This window comes from Salvelinus fontinalis, chromosome 5 (genome assembly GCF_029448725.1).
Source record: "Salvelinus fontinalis isolate EN_2023a chromosome 5, ASM2944872v1, whole genome shotgun sequence".
Lineage (NCBI taxonomy): Eukaryota > Metazoa > Chordata > Actinopteri > Salmoniformes > Salmonidae > Salvelinus > Salvelinus fontinalis.
The window spans coordinates 13,786,060-13,808,509 of record NC_074669.1 but is presented as its reverse complement, the minus strand read 5'-3'; the positions used below and the strand labels follow the sequence as shown (position 1 = coordinate 13,808,509).

The following is a 22,450-nucleotide window of genomic DNA, read 5'->3' as shown; positions in this document are numbered from 1 at the left end:
TTTGCACACTCGCTAACTTAGCTTTGGACGAGCTACTTGACTGGTTCATCTCTGTTCTCCCCATCTCATGCACACCAGCCTCATGCACACCAGCCTCATGCACACCAGCCAGCACAATGTATCTAGTGGGTCACAAGGCCACAAAATTCTGACGTCTGGGAGAATTAAGTTGACGGTATCATTGTAAATCCCTTGGGGAACTCACCTCATTCAATCACAAAGGACACGTAGCACTGTGACCAATGTATGCAGGGAGAGACGTGTCTGATGTAAACTGGTTGAGCTGGGTGGAGCCTAGAGGACGTTTGGACTGATCCAAAATGACTCCAGTCCAGTCCGGGCCACAGTAAACACAATAGGCAATTATTGTGGTGCAGTTGTAATAGAAATTGCATTTGCTTTTTGTTTGTTCACCAAAAAGACAGAATATGGTCCGCTTCATAGTCCAGCATTGATGTAATATTTTGCTATGAGGTAATGCTGTTGGATAATTTATTTGTTTGTTTAGTGAGCTATACTCTGAGGGTTAATAACATCTATTTCTTGATAATGCCAAATAAGGAGGTCTTCATGTCAATGCTATTTGACAAGATTAGGTTAATTACACTAAGACTGCTAATGCAATTAAGCGCCACAGAAAACATTCGCAAACTTTTCTCAAGGCACATAGGGAAGAAAATCTCTAATTACATCATAGATAGTGATTGGTAATTAATCTACAAACATAATTACTGTCCCATTTCACTATATCTATTACATGCTTAGCCAAATACACAAATGAGAGGAGAACATATTTCAGAGGAAAACCCATCTGGTTAAAGGGCTATGGAGGAGCAGTGGCATATATTCATGGATGTGAAGGGAAGCCAGGCTTCCTAAAAAAAATTGACCAAGAAAAAAAGAAGAAAAACAATTATGTATCTTTCTTCTCTGTATTTTCATAATTTTCCTTCAATTTGCAAGAGACTGAATGTATCACTGGAGAAAGCATCCGAAAGAGCGAAACAGTGTCCCTCTGTCTGTCCATGTGTAGGCCATCTATCTGATGCGGTCTGGTCATAAAGAGTGTCTGGTCATTGTTGCTGCCCGTAGCACTGAATGCAAGGGAGGCCAGCGAGCATTTGGGCTCTCTTGATAAAAGTATAAAATAGTAGCCAATCAGCATTGAGCTAAACTGAGTGAGCTCAAATGTGAATGGTCTTGGCACACACAAAATAAGGGGTTGAGGGAATTCAGTTTGGATTTGGCTTCACTCCTATCACAGAGAAATACGTCATTGATAGAAACATTTTGTTGTGTTGTCTTCCGGTGGTCAGCTAGCTAGCTAAAATTGTCCCTTTCCTAAATTAGCCATGGCTGGAGATTGGGATTTGGACTTGTGGCTTTACTTAATTCTCCGTACTGGCCAATGATTATAACAGCGATTCTGATCCAACCATAAAATACATTGTGCCCCTGGACTGAGAGAATGGAAGTTCAATATGTAGCTAGATGTAGAAGGCTAATGTTAATTAGCTAACGTTGCCCATGAAAGGAAGTTTGCGAGCAAGCATTTTAGCCAGGCAGCTTAGGACAACAAAAAATAAAAGCATGTACTATATGGCAGTCATAGACCGTTTCGTCAACCTGAAAGAGAGGACGGCATTGGCGTTTCTCCACAAGTAGGGTGAGTCAACATGTGAGTCAACATACTTGCATGAATGTACACACACAAAAATCGAACCATGGACAGCCACATCATTTAGCTGACATTGATTGGACTAAATTGTATCTTTTAGTTGTCACCGTGTTAGACTATGCATAGGTGATTTGATGATGGTGAAATGTTGAAGTTAAAAGGGTCCTACCAAGACAAAACACCGGCGTTACAGAGGCAAGGGGGGGGGGGGGGGGGGGCTGGTGTGATTTAGGCAAAGGGAACACCGGCCACCTTTTCCCTCTATTCAACTGGTTAATGTACAGTCACTCGATAATAAGATGGAGGACCCCCGATCGTGGATGTGCTACCAACGGGACTCTCGAAAATGCTATATTCTTTGCTTTTCTGAAACATGGCTTTCAGACAAGATACCCCGCAACTCACAGGGCAGACAGGACAGTGGAGTCGGGGAAATCGAGGGGGGAAGGGTTTGCCTCTACATCAGCTCCCCACTGGTGTGATAACTCCAGCGTTGACCCGCTGGAAGTGTCGACCCGCTGTTCACCTGTCTTGGAATACCTGATAGTCAAATGCCGACCCTTCTACCTCCCGAGGGAGTTTTCAGCTGTTATCGTGACTGTTGTATACATTCCACCTCAGGATAAGAAAAAAAACTAGCTGGTACTTAACAAACTGTACAAGGCTATAAACAAGCAAGAAAACCTACATCCAGAAGATGGTCGGCAGCAATTTTAATTCCTTGTCACTAAGACATGTGATTTCCAACATCCATCAAAATGTCTCTGCCACTAGGGTCGAAGAAGTCCTAGACCACTGTTATTCTACCCACAAGCAAGCATACAAGGCCCCTCCCGTGTCGGCAAATCAGATCATGACTCCGTACTCCTGCTTCCAGGCTACAAGCAGAAACTCAACCAGGAATTACCTGTGACTCGCGCCATTGAGAAATGGTCACTAGAATCAGAGATTATGCTACAGGACTGCTTTGCTAGCGCTGATTGGATATGTTAAGACACTCAGCCGATAACATTGACGAGCTATCCACCTCCATCACCGGCTTCATTAAAAAATGTATGGGCAACATTGTCCCCACGGTGAGGGTTCGCTGCTTCCCCAATCAAAAGCCTTGGATTAACACAGATGTTGGGGCTAAATTAAAGAACAGGGCTACAGCACAGAGAGCTACCATAGACAACCCTGAGGCTACGGCCGCGGACAGGAATAAGTACAAGAAGTCCCACTACGAGCTCCGCAGAGTCATCAAACTAGCAAAAGGACAATATAGGAATAAGGTTGAATCATACTACAAAGGCTCCGATGCCCGCCGCACATGGCAGGGGCTACAGTCCATTTATGGATTACAAAGAAAGACCCAACCCTGATCTGCCCAACGAATTCAATGCATTTTATGCACGCTTCAACAACAACATCGTGCTGGGGGTGAGGGCCGTCCCCGACCTAGTTGATTGGGTGATCTCGCTCTCCGAGGCCAACGTGAAAAAGGTATTTAATCAGGTCAACATCCGCAAGGCCGCAGGGCCCGACGGTATTCCAGGGCGCGTTCTCAGAGCATGCACAGAGCAGCTGGTAGACATATTCACAGTAATTTTCAACCTCTCCTTGTTCCAGTCTGTAATCCCCACATGTTTTAAGATGACTACCATCCTTTCTGTCTTCATGACAAAATGACTACTGCCCTGTACCACTCACTTCTGTAATCATGAAGTGCTTTGAGAGGCTGGTTATGGCACACATTAACTCCATCATCCCAGACACCCTAGACCCACCTAATTTGCATACCGCCCTAACATATCCATGGATGACGCAATCTCAATTGCTCTCCAGGCTGTCCTCACCCACCTAGATAAGAGGAATACAGTACCTATGTGAGAATGCTGTTCATTGACTACAGCTCAGCATTCAACACCATTGTCCCCTCCAAGCCTAGGACTCTGGGTCTAAAAACTTCCCCTGCAACTGGATCCTGGACTTCCTGATGGGCCGATCTCAGGTGGTGAGGGTAGGCAACTTCACCTCAGGCACGCTGACCCTCAACACAGAGGCCCCATAGGGGTGTGTGCTTAGTCCCCTCCTGTACTCCCTGTTCACACATGACTGTGTGGGCACGCACGACTCAAACAACATCATCAAGTTTGCTGACAACACGACAGTGGTAGGCCTGATCACCGGTGATGATGAATCAGCCTACAAGGAGGAGGTCAGTGACCTGGCAGTGTGGTGCCAGAACAACAACCTCTCCTTCAATGTCAGTAAGACAAAGGAGCTACACACTCACACACACTCACTCCATCATCTGCTCACTCACACATAATAATGCACATACATTTATACTGACTCTACATACCCGCACACCCACTCACATACAAGCTGCTGCTACTTTGTTTATCTAATATCCTGCTCCCTAGTCACCTTACCCCTATACATATCTACCTCCATCACTCCAGTATCCATGCACATTTTAAATATGGTATGACCCTGTATTATAGTATGCTTACTTACTTACTTATTGTGTTCTTATATATTTCTTATTTCGCGTGTGTTTTTCTTCTAGTATTACATTGTTATTGATTATTACATTGCTGGATTTTGAGTTTGCAAGGAAGGCATTTCACTGTACTTGTGCATGTGACATTGAAACGTGAAACTTGCTGGAATAGTGGAGGCAGCTCCTGGATGCTCTCCGGTTTTGTGATGAAACAAAAAGGTGTGTTTGAGTTTATTCTGCCACTGTCTCTTCTTATTGTCTCGGCCTTTGGCATATACTGTATCACGGTCGCAAGGCATATGAACTAACAGGATATAGAGCAAACAACACAATTATCACAACACATGTTGTAATATGGCATTTTTTTCTGGCTTGGTTTCCCCAGTGATTTTACCCATGCACCGCTACGGCGGAGGAGTGAATTCAAATGAAGTATATGGGCCACGTCTACAGAGAAAATAATTTAACGCCATCTGATACCGCCTCTTGTTACAGAGAATAAGAGAAGAGAAAATAGAGGTGTGGAGAGACCGATTGGCCATGAAGAGAAAACAGCAGATGAACGATCCAGTGAAAATCAAAAGGAAACATTTCAACAAGGGGTAAGAAAAGAGACAAGCCTGCAGGATGACAGAGAGAAAGAGAGAAAGCAGTCTTTCCTGAAGATAGAAATAATTAAAAAAACTGAAGAAACAAAGAGAATAGGAGAGAGAGGGTTTAAAGAAGGGGTGGGGGACGTCTGGCATCGGGGCCGTATATGGCCTACGAGAACGTTTGATCAGGCCCCGAGCCAATTTATATACTGTATATATTTTTTTTAATGTAAAAAAAGCTCTAGATATCGTTTTTCCACAAAAAATTAAAAAAAGAATTCAGGTGCACTTGCAGTAATGAAAAAGGCCTATTTGGAGCGTCATTACAGCCTGAAACATGCTGAACTGAATGAGTTGCAAGGACAACTTTGTGTGGATAAGGTCATTGCTCTTCAGCTGTGTTTGGGTGCCCAACAAGCCGCCTTTACGAAACCTCGTTTGGATGGGGAAAATGTTATGCATTTTGTGGTGAGTGAGCTTATCGCAAAGAAACTAAAGCCTCATTTGGAAGGATAATTTGTAAAAGAAAATTTGTAAAATGTGTTTCCTTGCCACTGCAGAGTTGCTAGCACCAGACAAAGTTAAATTGTTCCAAAGTGTCAGTTTGTCTCGAAGAATCGTCACGGAGCGGATAAACTGATTTGGCACAAGATTTCTAAAAAACATTGACGGACTCCGCAAAGATATTTTTAGTTTTTCTCTTTGGCATGTGATCAAACAACTGATATAACAAATACCGCCCAATTTACAATTTTTGTGCGTGGGATTACCGCTGAGTTTTACACAAGGGAGGAATTGCTGTCTTTGGAAGCCATGCAGGGCACCACCAGAGATGAGGACTTGTTTGAGATACTTGTCTCGGCCATGAGCGAATTTGAGCTACGGTGGCCTTACTACAGATGGAGCGCCAGCCATGGTTGGCTCGAAAAAGGGGTTAACCGCATTAGTGAAAAAATAAATGAGTTGCCTCAGTCTGATGCAACTGCATCATACATCAAGACAGTCTATGTGCACAGTCCCTGAAGCCGAACAATGTAATGGCAACTGTAGTGTCGATCATCAATTTTATCAAAAGCAAAAGGCTGAACAACCCCCAGTTTAACTTCTTATGGCTGGGGGCAGTATTGAGTAGCTTGGATGAATAAGGTGCCCAGAGTAAACTGCCTGCTACTCAGGCCCAGAAGCTAAGATATGCATATTATTAGTATATTTGGATAGAAAACACTCTGACGTTTCTAAAACTGTTTGAATGATGTCTGAGAGTATAACAGAACTCATGTGGCAGGCAAAAACCGGAGAAAAATCCAACCAGAAGGAGGTAAATCTCAGGTTTGTACGTTTGCCTATCCAATATACAGTGTCTATTGGGTCATATTGCACTTCCTACGGCTTCCACTAGATGTCAACAGTCTTTAGAACCTTGTTTCAGGCTTCTACTGTGAAGGATGAGGGAATGAGAGCTGTTTCAACCAGGTGTCTGGCAGAGTGCCATGAGTTCACTCAGGTGCGCCCCCGTGAGAGGCAGCGGGGTTCCTTTTCGTTTCTAAAGACAAAGGAATTCTCCGGTTGAAACATTATTGAAGATTTATGTTAAAAACATCCTAAAAACATCGTTTGACATGTTTCTACGAACTGTAATGGAATGTTTTGACTTTTCGTCTGGCCTGCGTGTTATGAATTTGGATTTTTTAATTAAACGCGCAAACAAAAAGGAGGTATTTGGACATAAATTATGGACTTTATCGAACAAAACAAACATTTATTGTGGAACTGGGATTCCTGGGAGTGCATTCTGATGAAGATCATCAAAGGTAAGTGAATATTTATAATGCTATTTCTGACTTCTGTAGACTCCACAACATGGCGGGTACCTGTATGGCTTGTTTTTGTATCTGAGCGCCATACTCAGATTATTGCATGGTGTGCTTTTTCCGTGAATTTTTTTTGAAATCTGACACAGCGGTTGCATTAAGGAGAAGTTTGTCTAAAGTTCCATGTATAATACTTGTATCTTTTATCAATGTTTATTTTGAGTATTTCTGTAAATTGATGTGGCACTCTGCAAAATCACCGGATGTTTTGGAGGCAAAACATTACTGAACGTAACGCACCAATGTAAACTAAGATTTTTGGATATAAATATGAACTTTATCGAACAAAACATACATGTATTGTGTAACATGAAGTCCTATGAGTGTCATCTGATGAAGATCATCAAAGTTTAGTGATTCATTTTATCTCTATTTCTGCTTTTTGTGACTCCTCTCTTTGGCTGGAAAAATGGCTGTGTTTTTCTGTGACTAGGTACTGACCTAACATAATCAGATGGTGTGCTTTCGTCGTAAAGCCTTTTTTAAATCGGACACTGTGGTGGGATTAACAACAAGTTTATCTTTAAAATGGTGTAAACTACTTGTATGTTTGAGGAAAACAATTCATGGAGATGAACGGGAAACCTGTCGCAGAACTGAGTGATGACAAGTGGATGTGTGATTTGGACTTCATGGTGGACATAACCAAGTATCTGTCTGACTTGAAGCTTCACGGACCGAACCAGCTTCTCAGCGATCTGCTATCAAACGTGAAATTGTTCGAAGCGAAATTAAAGTTCAACTAGAAAGGGGTAACACAGTGCATTTTCCTACTCTGCAAGGACAAGAGCCTGATATTACGTTGGAATATGCCGGTGAGTGTGGAAAGCTTGCATTTTGTGAGCAGTATAAGAATGTGAAAAGTAAACAACTGGAGTGGAACATATTTGCAACAACGTTTAACGTCGAACCAGCGGATGTGCAGGATGGCCTACAACACGAAGTCATTGAGCTGCAAAGCAATGACGAGCTCAAAGCCAGGTACAACAACCTCCCTCTCCTTGAGTTCTACAAAATGTACGTTAGTGCTGAGAATTTTCCTGTTCTGAGGAGACATGCTCTTAAATTTGCATCTGTGTTCGGGACGACCTACTGCTGTGAGCAGTTCTTTTCCAAACTGATTCTTGCAAAGATTTAATTTCCCGCTCAAGACTGACTGATACAAACCTGGAAAACCAGCTGCGAGTAGCATCATCTTCACTGCCAGCTGACATCATACGCTCGTCAAAGATAAGCAGTTTCAGCCATCGCATTAGAAGTGAGTTTGAACAAGTAATCATAATAACAACAACAACATTATTTACAATAGTAATATTCATTTAAATAGGACTAGCACTTGTCTAAATACTCAAGGGCACAATAAACATCATACAAGTCATATTTAAACTCAATGTCAGTGATTAAAGTCACAATAAAAATGAATAAAGCAGAAAATAGCACATTTTAATAATATGGCCCCCAAATTAATTTATAAATATCCAAATGGCCCTTGATGGCAAAAAGGTTCCCCACCCCTGGTTTAAAGGAAGGTGAGGGATTATACAACTTGATAGAACCAGGGAAGGAGAGAGTGGAAGAAATGGATTTGTCTAAATTGAAGCGCTGCGGAGAGGGCAGACGTGCGTGACTGGATGGGTATTTGACAGGTGTTCTCTCCTGTCTCTCTGGTGTAAATCTCAGCTCGAGAGAAATCCTACCCCACTGTGCAGTGGCCATACTAAAGTCTGCCTAATGCTCCATGGAGAGGTAACACTGAGCCGTGGTAAATAACAGAAGTTCTGAGGTCTCCCAGATGAAAGCTTAGGAGGACTCAGCTGCTCTCTCTCTCTCTCTCTCAGTATGTGATTCCTACCCTAGCACCTTGGTCCTGGCTCCCAACAGGAACAGGAATAGTACTATGTGATGTGTATCATATGTTTTTACAATCATATATCATTTTCATCTGCAACATACAGTAGATCATACATTATTGAGTATTTGCCTTATAGAAAATGCCAGCAAAAAGCCAACAATTGAGTCTCAAATAATAATGGTGACATTCTGTAGCATATCTAGCGTTATGATCATCAAAAATGCTATGCTCACAGCAGAATAAAACTAAAACTGTCTATTGAAATCACACTAAACCTGTATAAGCATGTAATTTCACTGACCCTGGATTGGGGAAGCTGCTAACAGAGATCCCATATTCACTTCATAGCCTCCCACAGGCTTGCCTAGGCAGCATGCCATGGTCCACTCTGTACAGTGAGATCTCTGGGTAATTGGGTGCTGCACATCAAATGCAGATCTCTTCTGACATCACACAGGAACTCACTGGAGCAGGGATAAAACAGTATGCTGTATAAAAGCACAGGCAGTTAGTGTCAACAAACAGCACAGCCAAGCACACAAACAAACAAACAGCAAACACCCGGCCATCACACAGATAATAGGCCCCTTAGACAATGTTTATCCCGACTCATCCACCAATCAGCCTTCACCACATTTGGAAGAAAGGCAGCTCTTCATCCGAAAGACGAGAGATCAACTGATCTGAGATGAGAGCGAGAAAAAGACAGAGCAAGAGAGAGGGGGGGGGGGGATTGGAGAGGATGACGGGATAGGTTCTGACAGTTTACTCCCATACAACCGACCAATCTATGAATCTGTGATGGTTGTGTATTTCTAAGAAAGCTGAATAATTCATTTCAACCAATGACATGCTGGAGTGGAGAGAGGCACCGGTGCATGATAAATTCATAGCATATCCCAGTGATCCAAAGGCACTCTGTCCTCTTAACCTTAAGAGTGTGGCAACCCAGTACACACAGACGAGAGTACACCTGTCAAACAGAGAGAACAGTGAACGCCATCCAAGAAAAAAACACACACACAGCACATCCAACGTGCCTCAGCCCTGTTTGTAAAGGCTCTGAGAGGTGACACACACAAACACACACACACATACACACTCACTCAAGAACCAAAGTATTCTCCTCACTCTACTGTATAAGCAGCCAGTGAAGTCAAATTCTCTCATGTGTGTTGACACACATAAATATGCAGTGTGTGCACTGTTGGTGCCGTAAAAATATTTTAGATTACATTTTTTTAAATGAATGATCTTGTCACACCTGTCTTTGTGCTTGTCTCCACCCCCCTCCAGGTCTCGCCCATCTTCCCCATTATCCCCTGTGGATTTATACCTGTGTTTTCTGTCTGTCTGTGCCAGTTCGTCTTGTTTGCCAAGTCAACCAATGTTTTTCTCGTAGCGCCTGTTTTTTCCCCGTCTCTCTTTTTCTCGTCATTCCTGGTTCTGACCCTTGCCTGTCCTAAATCTGAGCCGTCTGCATGACCACTCTGCCTGTCCTAAATCTGAGCCCGTCTGCATGACCACTCTGCCTGTCCTAAATCTGAGCCGTCTGCATGACCACTCTGCCTGTCCTAAATCTGAGCCCGCCTGCATGACCACTCTGCCTGTCCTAAATCTGAGCCGTCTGCATGACCACTCTGCCTGTCCTAAATCTGAGCCCGTCTGCATGACCACTCTGCCTGTCCTAAATCTGAGCCCGCCTGCATGACCACTCTGCCTGTCCTAAATCTGAGCCCGCCTGCATGACCACTCTGCCTGTCCTAAATCTGAGCCGTCTGCATGACCACTCTGCCTGTCCTAAATCTGAGCCGTCTGCATGACCACTCTGCCTGTCCTAAATCTGAGCCGTCTGCATGACCACTCTGCCTGTCCAAAATCTGAGCCGTCTGCATGACCACTCTGCCTGTCCTAAATCTGAGCCCGTCTGCATGACCACTCTGCCTGTCCTAAATCTGATCCCGCCTGCATGACCACTCTGCCTGTCCTAAATCTGAGCCCGCCTGCATGACCACTCTGCCTGTCCTAAATCTGAGCCGTCTGCATGACCACTCTGCCTGTCCTAAATCTGAGCCCGTCTGCATGACCACTCTGCCTGTCCTAAATCTGAGCCGTCTGCATGACCACTCTGCCTGTCCTAAATCTGAGCCCGCCTGCATGACCACTCTGCCTGTCCTAAATCTGAGCCGTCTGCATGACCACTCTGCCTGTCCTAAATCTGAGCCCGTCTGCATGACCACTCTGCCTGTCCTAAATCTGAGCCCGCCTGCATGACCACTCTGCCTGTCCTAAATCTGAGCCCGCCTGCATGACCACTCTGCCTGTCCTAAATCTGAGCCGTCTGCATGACCACTCTGCCTGTCCTAAATCTGAGCCGTCTGCATGACCACTCTGCCTGTCCTAAATCTGAGCCGTCTGCATGACCACTCTGCCTGTCCTAAATCTGAGCCGTCTGCATGACCACTCTGCCTGTCCTAAATCTGAGCCCGTCTGCATGACCACTCTGCCTGTCCTAAATCTGAGCCCGCCTGCATGACCACTCTGCCTGTCCTAAATCTGAGCCCGTCTGCATGACCACTCTGCCTGTCCTAAATCTGAGCCGTCTGCATGACCACTCTGCCTGTCCTAAATCTGAGCCGTCTGCATGACCACTCTGCCTGTCCTAAATCTGAGCCGTCTGCATGACCACTCTGCCTGTCCTAAATCTGAGCCGTCTGCATGACCACTCTGCCTGTCCTAAATCTGAGCCCATCTGCATGACCACTCTGCCTGTCCTAAATCTGAGCCCGCCTGCATGACCACTCTGCCTGTCCTAAATCTGAGCCCGCCTGCATGACCACTCTGCCTGTCCTAAATCTGAGCCCGTCTGCATGACCACTCTGCCTGTCCTAAATCTGAGCCCGTCTGCATGACCACTCTGCCTGTCCTAAATCTGAGCCCGTCTGCATGACCACTCTGCCTGTCCTAAATCTGAGCCCGTCTGCATGACCACTCTGCCTGTCCTAAATCTGAGCCCGTCTGCATGACCACTCTGCCTGTCCTAAATCTGAGCCCGTCTGCATGACCACTCTGCCTGTCCTAAATCTGAGCCCGCCTGCATGACCACTCTGCCTGTCCTAAATCTGAGCCCGTCTGCATGACCACTCTGCCTGTCCTAAATCTGAGCCCGTCTGCATGACCACTCTGCCTGTCCTAAATCTGAGCCCGTCTGCATGACCACTCTGCCTGTCCTAAATCTGAGCCCGCCTGCATGACCACTCTGCCTGTCCTAAATCTGAGCCCGTCTGCATGACCACTCTGCCTGTCCTACATCTGAGCCCGCCTGCATGACCACTCTGCCTGTCCTAAATCTGAGCCCGTCTGCATGACCACTCTGCCTGTCCTAAATCTGAGCCCGTCTGCATGACCAATCAGCCTGTCCTAAATCTGAGCCCGCCTGCATGACCACTCTGCCTGTCCTAAATCTGAGCCCGTCTGCATGACCACTCTGCCTGTCCTAAATCTGAGCCCGTCTGCATGACCACTCTGCCTGTCCTAAATCTGAGCCCATCTGCATGACCACTCTGCCTGTCCTAAATCTCAGCCCGCCTGCATGACCACTCTGCCTGTCCTAAATCTGAGCCCGTCTGCATGACCACTCTGCCTGTCCTACATCTGAGCCCGCCTGCATGACCACTCTGCCTGTCCTAAATCTGAGCCCGTCTGCATGACCACTCTGCCTGTCCTAAATCTGAGCCCGTCTGCATGACCACTCTGCCTGTCCTAAATCTGAGCCCGCCTGCATGACCACTCTGCCTGTCCTAAATCTGAGCCCGTCTGCATGACCACTCTGCCTGTCCTAAATCTGAGCCCGCCTGCATGACCACTCTGCCTGTCCTAAATCTGAGCCCGTCTGCATGACCACTCTGCCTGTCCTAAATCTGAGCCCGCCTGCATGACCACTCTGCCTGTCCTAAATCTGAGCCCGTCTGCATGACCACTCTGCCTGTCCTACATCTGAGCCCGCCTGCATGACCACTCTGCCTGTCCTAAATCTGAGCCCGTCTGCATGACCACTCTGCCTGTCCTAAATCTGAGCCCGTCTGCATGACCACTCTGCCTGTCCTAAATCTGAGCCCGTCTGCATGACCACTCTGCCTGTCCTAAATCTGAGCCCGTCTGCATGACCACTCTGCCTGTCCTAAATCTGAGCCCGTCTGCATGACCACTCTGCCTGTCCTAAATCTGAGCCCGTCTGCATGACCACTCTGCCTGCCCCTGACCTCGAGCCTGCATGACCACTCTGCCTGTCCTAAATCTGAGCCCGTCTGCATGACCACTCTGCCTGCCCCTGACCTCGAGCCTGCATGACCACTCTGCCTGTCCTAAATCTGAGCCCGCCTGCATGACCACTCTGTCTGCCCCTGACCTCGAGCCTGCCTGACCACTCTGCCTGCCCCTGACCTCGAGCCTGCATGACCACTCTGCCTGCCCCTGACCTCAAGCCTGCCTGACCACCCTGCCTGCCCCTGACCTCGAGCCTGCCTGACCACTCTGCCTGCCCCTGACCTCAAGCCTGCCTGCCGCCCAATGGTGTTGAATGCTGAGCTGTAGTCAATTAATAGCATTCTCACATAGGTGTTCCTTTTGTCCAGGTGTGAAAGGGCAGTGTGGAGTGCAATAGAGATTGCATTATCTGTGGATCTGTTGGGGGCGGTATGCAAATTTGAGTGGGTCTAGGGTTTCTGGGATGATGGTGTTGATGTGAGCCATGAACAGCCTTTCAAAGCATTTCAAGGCTACAGACGTGAGTGCTACGGGTGGTTAGTCATTTAGACAGGTTACCTTATAGTTCTTGGGCACAGGGACTATGGTGATCTGCTTGAAACATGTTGGTATTACAGACTCAGACAGGGAGAGGTTGAAAATGTCAGTGAAGACACTTGCTAGTTGGTCAGTGCATGCTCGGAGTACACGTCCTGGTAATCTGTCTGGCCCTGCGACCTTGTGAATGTTGACCTGTTTTAAGGTCTTATTCACATCGGCTGCGGAGAGCATGATCACACAGTCGTCCAGAACAGCTGATGCTCTCATGCATGTTTCAGTGTTACTTGCCTCGAAGCGAGCATAGAAGTTATTTAGCTTGCCTGGTAGGCTCGTGTTACTGGGCAGCTTTCGTCTGTGCTTCCCTTTGTAGTCTGTTATAGTGTGCAAGCCCTGCAACATCCCGACGAGCATTGGAGCCGGTGTAGTACGATTTGATCTTAGTCTTGTATTGATGTTTTGCCTGTTTGATGATTTGTCAGAGGGCATAGCGGGATTTCTTATGAGCTTCCGTGTTAGAGTCCCGCTCCTTGAAAGTGGCAGCTCTACCCTTTAGCTCAGTGCAAATGTTGCCTGTAATCCATGGCTTCTGTTTGGGGTATGTATGTACAGTCACTATGGGGACAACGTCCTCAATGCACTTATTGATAAAGCCAGTGACTGATGTAGTGTACTCCTCAATGCCATCGGAAGATTCCCGGAACATATTCCAGTCTGTGCTAGTAAAACAGTCCTGTAGTTTAGCATCTGCTTCATCTGACCACTTTTTTATAGACTGAGTCACTGGTGCTTCCTGCTTTAAGTTTAGCATGTAAGCAGGAATCAGGAGGATAGAATTATGGTCAGATTTGCTAAATGGAGGGCAAGGGAGAGCTTTGTACGCGTCTCTGTATGTGGAGAAAAGAGAGTCGAGTACGTTCCTGTAGGATGAGCTCCAACTGTTGTCGGATGAGAGTTTTATGGACGCTACCCTAGTTTCTGAGTTAGGTATCCCCACTCAACTCCTCTCTGTTCCCATGGACGCTAGGGCACTGGACGGCCGCTCCATTGGAAGAGTTACCCACAGCACTGTTCCTGTTAATCTGCGTGATTCAGGAAATCACAGTGAGGCTGTACAGCTTCTCCTCATTGATTCCCCCCATGTTCCTGTTGTTTTGGGATTTTCTTGGCTCTAAAACCACAACTCCGTTATTGACTGGACCACGAGTTCAACCCTGGGTTGGAGTCCGTTCTGTCATTCCCATTGTCTCAAAGCGGCGCAGCCTTCCCCAAGACGGCCTCCTCAGGGCTTAAGTAAAGCCTCGGATTTCTCTGCAGTCCCGCAGAGTACCATGACCTCCTGGAGGTCTTCAGCAGGGCTCCGGCTACTTCTCTTCACCCGCATCGTCCCTACGACTGTGCCATCGTCCCTATGACTGTGCCATCGTCCCTACGACTGTGCCATTGACCTACGACTGTGCCATTGACCTTCTCCCAGGCACCACACCATTTTCCCGATCAGCCCAAGAACACGTTCTCCATGTTCGACAAGTCATTCAGCGCCTCCTGGAGAACCAGTTATTTGTGAAAGTGGATAAGTGAGAGTTCTACCGTTCTACACTCTCCTTTCTGGGATAATGTTTTAAAATTAAATATAACCTTAATTTTACTGAACCCGAGGAAGAGTACAGTCGTGGCCAAAAGTTTTGAGAATGACACAAATATTAATTTTCACAAAGTCTGCTGCCTCAGTGTCTTTAGATATTTTTGTCAGATGTTACTATGGAATACTGAAGTATAATTACAAGCATTTCATAAGTGTCAAAGGCTTTTATTGACAATTACATGAAGTTGATGCAAAGAGTCAATATTTGCAGTGTTGACCCTTCTTTTTCAAGACCTCTGCAATCCGCCCTGGCATGCTGTTAATTAAGTTTTGGGCCACATCCTGAGTGATGGCAGCCCATTCTTGCATAATCAATGCTTGGAGTTTGTCAGAATTTGTGGAGTTTTGTTTGTCCACCTGCCTCTTGGGGATTGGCCACAAGTTCTCAATGGGAGTAAGGTCTGGGGAGTTTCCTGGCCATGGACCCAAAATATTGATGTTTTGTTCCCCGAGCCACTTAGTTATCACTTTTGCCTTATGGCAAGGTGCTCCATCATGCTGGAAAAGGCATTGTTTGTCACCAAACTGTTCCTGGATGGTTGGGAGAAGTTGCTCTCGGAGGATGTGTTGGTACCATTCTTTATTCATGGCTGTGTTCTTAGGCAAAATTGTGAGTGAGCCCACTCCCTTGGCTGAGAAGCAACCCCACACATGAATGGTCTCAGGATGCTTTACTGTTGGCATGACACAGGACTGATGGTAGCACTCATCTTGTCTTCTCCGGACAAGCTTCTTTTCCGGATGCCAAACAATCGGAAAGGGGATTCATCAGAGAAAATGACTTTACCCCAGTCCTCAGCAGTGCAATCCCTGTACCCTTTGCAGAATATCAGTCTGTCCCTGATGTTTTTCCTGGAGAGAAGCGGCTTCTTTGCTGCCCTTCTTGACACCAGGCCATCCTCTAACAGTCTTCGCCTCACTGTGCGTGCAGATGCCATTCCTGAGCAAGCTCTGTACTGGTGGTGCCCCATTCCCGCAGCTGAATCAACTTTAGGAGACGGTCCTGGCGCTTGCTGGACTTTCTTGGGCGCCCTGAAGCCTTCTTCACAACATTTGAACCGCTCTCCTTGAAGTTCTTGATGATCTGATAAATGGTTGATTTAGGTGCAATCTTACTGGCAGCAATATCCTTGCCTGTGAAGCCCTTTTTGTGCAAAGCAATGTTGACGGCACATGTTTCCTTCCAGGTAACCATGGTTGACAGAGGAAGAACAATGATTCCAAGCACCACCCTCCTTTTGAAGCTTCCAGTCTGTTATTCGAACTCAATCAGCATGACAGAGTGATCTCCAGCCTTGTCCTCGTCAACACTCACACCTGTGTTAACGAGAGAATCACTGACATGATGTCAGCTGGTCCTTTTGTGGCAGGGCTGAAATGCAGTGGAAATGGGGATTCAGTTCATTTGCATGGCAAAGAGGGACTTTGCAATTAATTACAATTCATCTGATCACTCTTCATAACATTATGGAGTATATGCAAATTGCCATCATACAAACTGAGGCAGAAGACTTTGTGAAAATTAATATTTGTGTCATTCTCAAAACTTTTGGCCACGACTGTAGCTGCTGCCTATGTACAGACAGACACAAAGGACCACATTTGATTTCTTCGTTCAAAACATCCAGAAAAAAAGGGAATTGGAGAATGGAATAGGTCCCTTCCCCCTGCTCGTAGGCAGCTTTATAAAATGACACAGATAGAGATAGAGTAGTAAAAACCATTACCCTAAAAATACACTCCAACTCTTGGGATTTTTGGGGAGACGAGGAAGCTGCCTTCCATCTCTCCCTCTGCCTTCCGCCCCACACATATACATTAACCCGGCATAATGAAGGAAATAACTGGGTTCAGTTTCCATCATTAGCTGTCCCCACTACCACACTCTGCCATTGCACTTATATAAAATATAAATGTACCCGACATCCTGCTGCTATATAGCTGTGCCTGCTCTGCTCTCCTGCTGCTGTTGTATCTGCTGCCTACTCCGGAGACGATTTGAGGAACTGACTCATTATTTAACACAGAGGAAAGATGCTTCTGAACTGATACCATGATCCCCTGCTTTAGATGATAGATAGGAGTCATGCATTGGACAGAGAGGCTGATTGAGGAGAATGCTGGTGGATGGCTGAGCTCCAGCACAATCTGACTGATCATCCATCTTCACCTTTCATCATCACACTCACTCAGCTCCCCTGCTGAAGGTTGCCGGTCCCAAGCTCAGTCAGCTCAGTCTAATACCCTGTTAACTATTAACTAACATGCGTGAAATGCTTCATAAGAAAACCGATTAATCAGAGCAGCAATCGGTTTAAGTCTGGTCACACCAGACAAAAGGGTTCTATTATAACTTCTCGCCAGGGTCGGGGCTGTGTGTGGGAACATTTAAACAATAAAATAGCTATTTTGGACAAACACTTTCAAATCTATCATATTAAGGCCACCTGCAGCTGACAAGTGGTGGGCAGACCATGGGTAGGGTAATCAAATACCCTGTGCCCTCACATCAATCAGATTATGGCACAATGGTACAACCAGCTTGTGGCTTGTTTGATGACTAGATCATTTATTTTGTAATTAAAGAGCTGGCCCAAGCAACAGGCCCACTGAGAGACAAAGAGGAACCTGAGCCATTGTCCCCCAAAGGCCACAGTAAACAGGTGTTCTAAAACAGGAATGCCAGAGGGACTATGGCCTACGATGAGTGATACAGCTACTGTAGCATAGAGCCTGTATAACTCACCCTGCTGCCCCCACAACCCACTCATGTACATCCATACTGGAGAGAGATCCGTTTTATGGCCAGCAAGTCACACTATTTCAAGTCGAGCTGCCAGGCAAAGAAAATACATCAAATGAAATGAGGTGGAGACTGACGAGTATATAAACTCACAGCCCCTGACCACCTCCTCCGGCTCTCCACTTCCCACTAGGTGATTTACCGGCTCTGCGGCCACGCTCAGTTACACTTACAGGTTCATGTTTTTAACTGTCAGCCTCTCACACTTCCATGCCTCTATCTTCTGCCATTTTGTAAACCTTCTGAAATGGTTGACCAATAATTGACATCCCTGAAATGTGATGAGAAACCAACCATTAACAAATTACTTATCAGCGCTTAACAGAGTCCAGGCTGTAGCAGATGACATTGACCATGGAACAGAAGTAGTCTATAGATATGATAACCAGCTAAAGTGAACCAGCTAAAGCATAAAAACCGCTACTAATCAGCCCTAGCTCTCTCTTTTAGCACCCTTGTAAAGACATGACTAGTTTCCACTAGACATGACTCATTCCACTCTCTTTTATGCCAAGACCAGAAAGACATCAAAATGCTGCCCCCGAGGAATACAAATCCCTGTCTCACCCTCTCCTCTGTTCTGACCTGCCTATTGTAGTATCTGCGTTGGCAGATGCTCTCTGTGCTACAAAGGGGTCACAGGCAAACTCATTAGCTCAGATGCCAAATGAACCGACCATGTTGTTACAAGGGCTCCGCTCAAAGCGGGAACAGAGGAAATGCATTACGGTTGGAGGAGGTGAAATGACTGGTGGATAGGTGTGGTATGATGATGGGATTGTGGTGGTGTGACAAAACTGAGGAATATTGTCTGCGAACACAAGCAGGGCTCCTTCTGTAATCTCCTTTATTGGCTTTAGTCACCAGCTGGTGGACATCCAAAGACATCATAGTACAATACTGAATCAAGTTACATAATGGTGCTAATTCCAATCACTCCATCTCTATTGTACGTATTACACCTTCATAACAAGGCAATGTAGCAAATGACAACCCTGACACGTAAAACTGTAACACAGGTTGACAATATTGGGCTCCCGAGTGGCGTAGCGGTCTAAGGCACTGGATCTCAGTGCTAGAGGTGTCACTACAGACCCTGGTTCGATTCCAGGCTGTATCACAACCGGCCGTGATTGGGAGTCCCATAGGGCGGCGCACAATTGGCCCAGCGTCGTCTGTGTTAGGGTTTGGCCGTGGTAGGCCGTCATTGTAAATAAGAATTTGTTCTTAACTGACTTGCCTAGTTAAATAAAGGTTAAATAAACATTTTGAAAGGAGCCTGTCTGTTCAATGACCTCTATGAGCTGTGAACCAGGATTGATGTTCTTAAGGTATGACTGATGTTGCCGACTCACAGCGCTGCAGTTGGTCCAGGACAGGTCATTCTGAACATTCATTATGCAGCTGAAGAGGTGAGAGAGTGGGAAGTCAACTAAAGCGGAATGCCCATATTTCAAGAGCGAACTGTCCAGCTGGATATTTTCACTATTGCCACTTACATACTACTAGTAGCCCTCAGGTGTTTGACAGCACACAGGGGCAGTGTTCTGCTGTCCTCCACCACTTTTCCACTCCCTCATTCTCTTCTGCCCACTGTGACAGTAATGGTGCTCTAAGTTTCCTTACAGGGGATGCATGGCTGTTTTACTGGCCTCAAAGCCATGCTGGGAAACAATGAGGCTCGGCTCTGCCAGTGCTGAGGAGATGTAATGTCATATTTGAGCACAGTGGACAGCTTTATATGCAACAGCAGGAGATGGCAGAGATCCGTAGGCGTAATGGATACATTGCACTCGGAGGCACCGTGGGTGCCATAACAATTCATTAGGCCATTTCATTATGGATGGGCAGGGTTATCCTGTGGCTAGGTGCTGTTAAACGCAATTGACTGAGGGTTATAAGTGCAATTGCTACCGGTGCTCTCCTGTCTCTGATTAACCAATATCCCATCCAATATCCCATAACAGACAAAGTATCATCTTGTCTCATTGCATCTTATCTCATCTCTCACATAAAAATCCATCAGGAAAACCAATAAAAACTGGCATCAGAAATAAGTCCAGGCATACAGGCAGGCAGATTGGATAGGAGAACTAGACTGTTTCACCAGCAGCTATTGTTCCTGTTGTCTGACTGTCTGACTGACTGTCTGTTTGACTGTCTGTCTGTCTGACTGACTGTATGTGTGTCTGACTGTCTGTCTGTCTGACTGCATGTCTGTCTGTCTGACTGCATGACTGTCTGTCTGACTGCATGTCCGACTGAATGTCTGTCTGTCTGAATGTCTGTTTGTCTGCCTGTCTGACTGCATGTCTGACTACATGTCTGTCTGTCTGTCTGACTGCATGTCTGTCTGTCTGACTAGGGTTGCTGGAAGCCCTAGAGCTCCAGAGTCAGTCATTCAGTCAGTCCCACTAAGCCAGTCAGTCTGACTGTGGCAGGACAGGGAGTCAGTCCAACAACACGTCCCCCTCACAGTGAGACACCTGCGGGGTCGATCCCGGGTGCAGCCTCCTCTCTGTCCTGGTAATCAAGCTCTAATTGTGTGAGGATGAGCAAAGACACGGGCAGAACGTGGTGGCACAGAGGAAGCAAACACAGAAGACACGTTTTAGGGACAGAGAGAAAATACCCACCCACAGTGATAACAACATCAGATGTCTGTCTACCTCCTTGGAAAACAATCTGTTATGACTGCACAAACCCACTTTGACCTGAGGCTGATGGAGAAACAACACACAGAGCCTCTGGAAGTGATAACAGAAGGGTTGGGAATGGGATGACACTGATGTGATAGGAAACCGCACAAAAGTCCACAAGGCAGGGAGACAAAAGAGGATGATTATACCATATCCATTCACTTAGCTCCAATCTAATATGTGGTGTTACATCCTAATTCATTAATGCTATTACACCTTCAGTTGATTACAGGTGGATGTCAGTGACAGGGAGTCCTGTCCCAAGTGCTATGGTGATCCCATGTGTTCAATGTCTGTGCTGGGTGCATGCCTGTGTGAATGTGTGGCTTTTGCATAGTAGAAGTTGTCTTACCCAGATCTTGACCGGTGGTCCATCCACGTTCACAAGCCTGGTCCTCACTCGGCGTGTGTGTGTTGCCTGTGCGTCTCTGGTTCTGCGGTCCGTCTGTCCAGAGAGTGTGTGTGTGTTGGACTGTGATGTTGCTCCACCAGCTTCCTATGATAATACTCACTGAGCCTCCAGCTTGTGACAGCAGCAACTGAGCCTGACTGCAATTGCTTCGCTCCCCCTCTCGCTCCCCCTCGCTCCCGCTATCTATAGTGCATCAACCTCTTCCCTCTGCCTCTGCAGATGAAAAGGCAACTGAAGTCTCTTTCCCCCTCTCTCTCTCGTCTTTGTGTTCCAGAGTCAGCTTCTGGTTCCCATTGGGCACAGGGCTTTGTGTCTCTGCCACTGTGACAGCCTGATCTGGTGATGGTGTGCTCTTTCACTACAGGGGCATGTGAGTGTGTGTGTGTGTGTGCGCATGTGTGTGTGAGGGAGAGAGACAGCCCTGCTGCTGCTGTTCAGTGGAGCACATCTGTGCTGTTGCTGCCTCTCCACTACTCCGGCTGTTCAGCTTCACAACTCACTCTGTTAGCCAACTAACGGCTTAGGGATCATCTCAAAAGTCTGGAAAACAGGAAAAACATAGACAAAAGGTTTAGCTCATCCACAAAGGGCCAGATGGCAATGGAATTATGAAAAATAGAGAGGTTCAATACATTGCATTTGAGATTGCTTGAACATGGAAATATACTTTTTTCTTGATATTATAATATATTTCTAAACTTCTGCTGACCAGACAGTAAAAAAGCTAATTTACTCTCTCCCTCTACATAACCCCAGACAAGCAACATAGGAGTCACATTTTATCCCCCCTGGGAACTCAGAAGCTGAGAATGAGGAGATAACTTTACCTCCAGGCTGTTCAAACAGATATTTTATACTTCAGCCATAGTGTTAAATAACAGAGTAAATCGGAGTCCAAGGCAGTGCAAGAGTGTCATATTCAGGTGAACGCATAGACTGTACCTTATTTCACCCCTTATTGTCCCTTTATTGTCCTTAAGAGACAACACTTCAGGTGCACTGAGGCAAAATCTCTATGCAAAGCTAAGAAAATGCGAACACATTTATAATTATGTAAGGAACCACCCAGTAATGATCTTATGGAAGGGGTGATCATTTTTTTATGTTTCTGTACTAGCACGATTTTTACTCATTGTAGAAATCGACAACGTCATTCCAAAAATGTATGTTCATAATCATATTACAGCCTACATGATCGTTCTGCTGTTTTGTCTGAGGGTTTACATTTGATCTCTTATAGCAGGGGTTGGCAACAGGCACGTGAGGGAGTTATTTTTTTATAATTAAAAAAAACATGTTTTTTACACCAATCTCGACAAATAATTTCTGTATAGACCTAGCTTTGTGCACAGGAGCATTGTCATGCTGAAACAGGAAAAGGCCTTCCCCAAACTGTTGCCACAAAGTTGGAAGCACAGAATCGTCTAGAATGTAATTTAATGCTCTAGCGTTAAGATTTCCCATCACTGGAACTAAGGGGCCTAGCTCGAACCATGAAAAACAGCCCCAGGCCATTATTCCTCCTCCACCAAACTTTACAGTTGGCACTATGCCATTGGGGCATGTAGCGTTCTCCTGGCATCCGCCAAACCCAGATTGATCCGTC

At 46.1% G+C, this 22,450-nt stretch overlaps 1 protein-coding gene across 1 annotated transcript in view; it reads right to left on the bottom strand.

The window, feature by feature from the left end:
• The window catches only part of LOC129855163 (leucine-rich repeat and immunoglobulin-like domain-containing nogo receptor-interacting protein 3), a 49,700-nt gene extending 28,371 nt beyond the window's left edge, over nt 1-21,329 (bottom strand). Inside the window, exon 1 of the mRNA XM_055922537.1 lies at nt 20,785-21,329. The gene's annotated coding sequence lies outside the window, so the exon portion shown is untranslated. The remainder of the gene's footprint in view (nt 1-20,784) is intronic.
• Nucleotides 21,330-22,450: the final 1,121 nt, after the last annotated feature.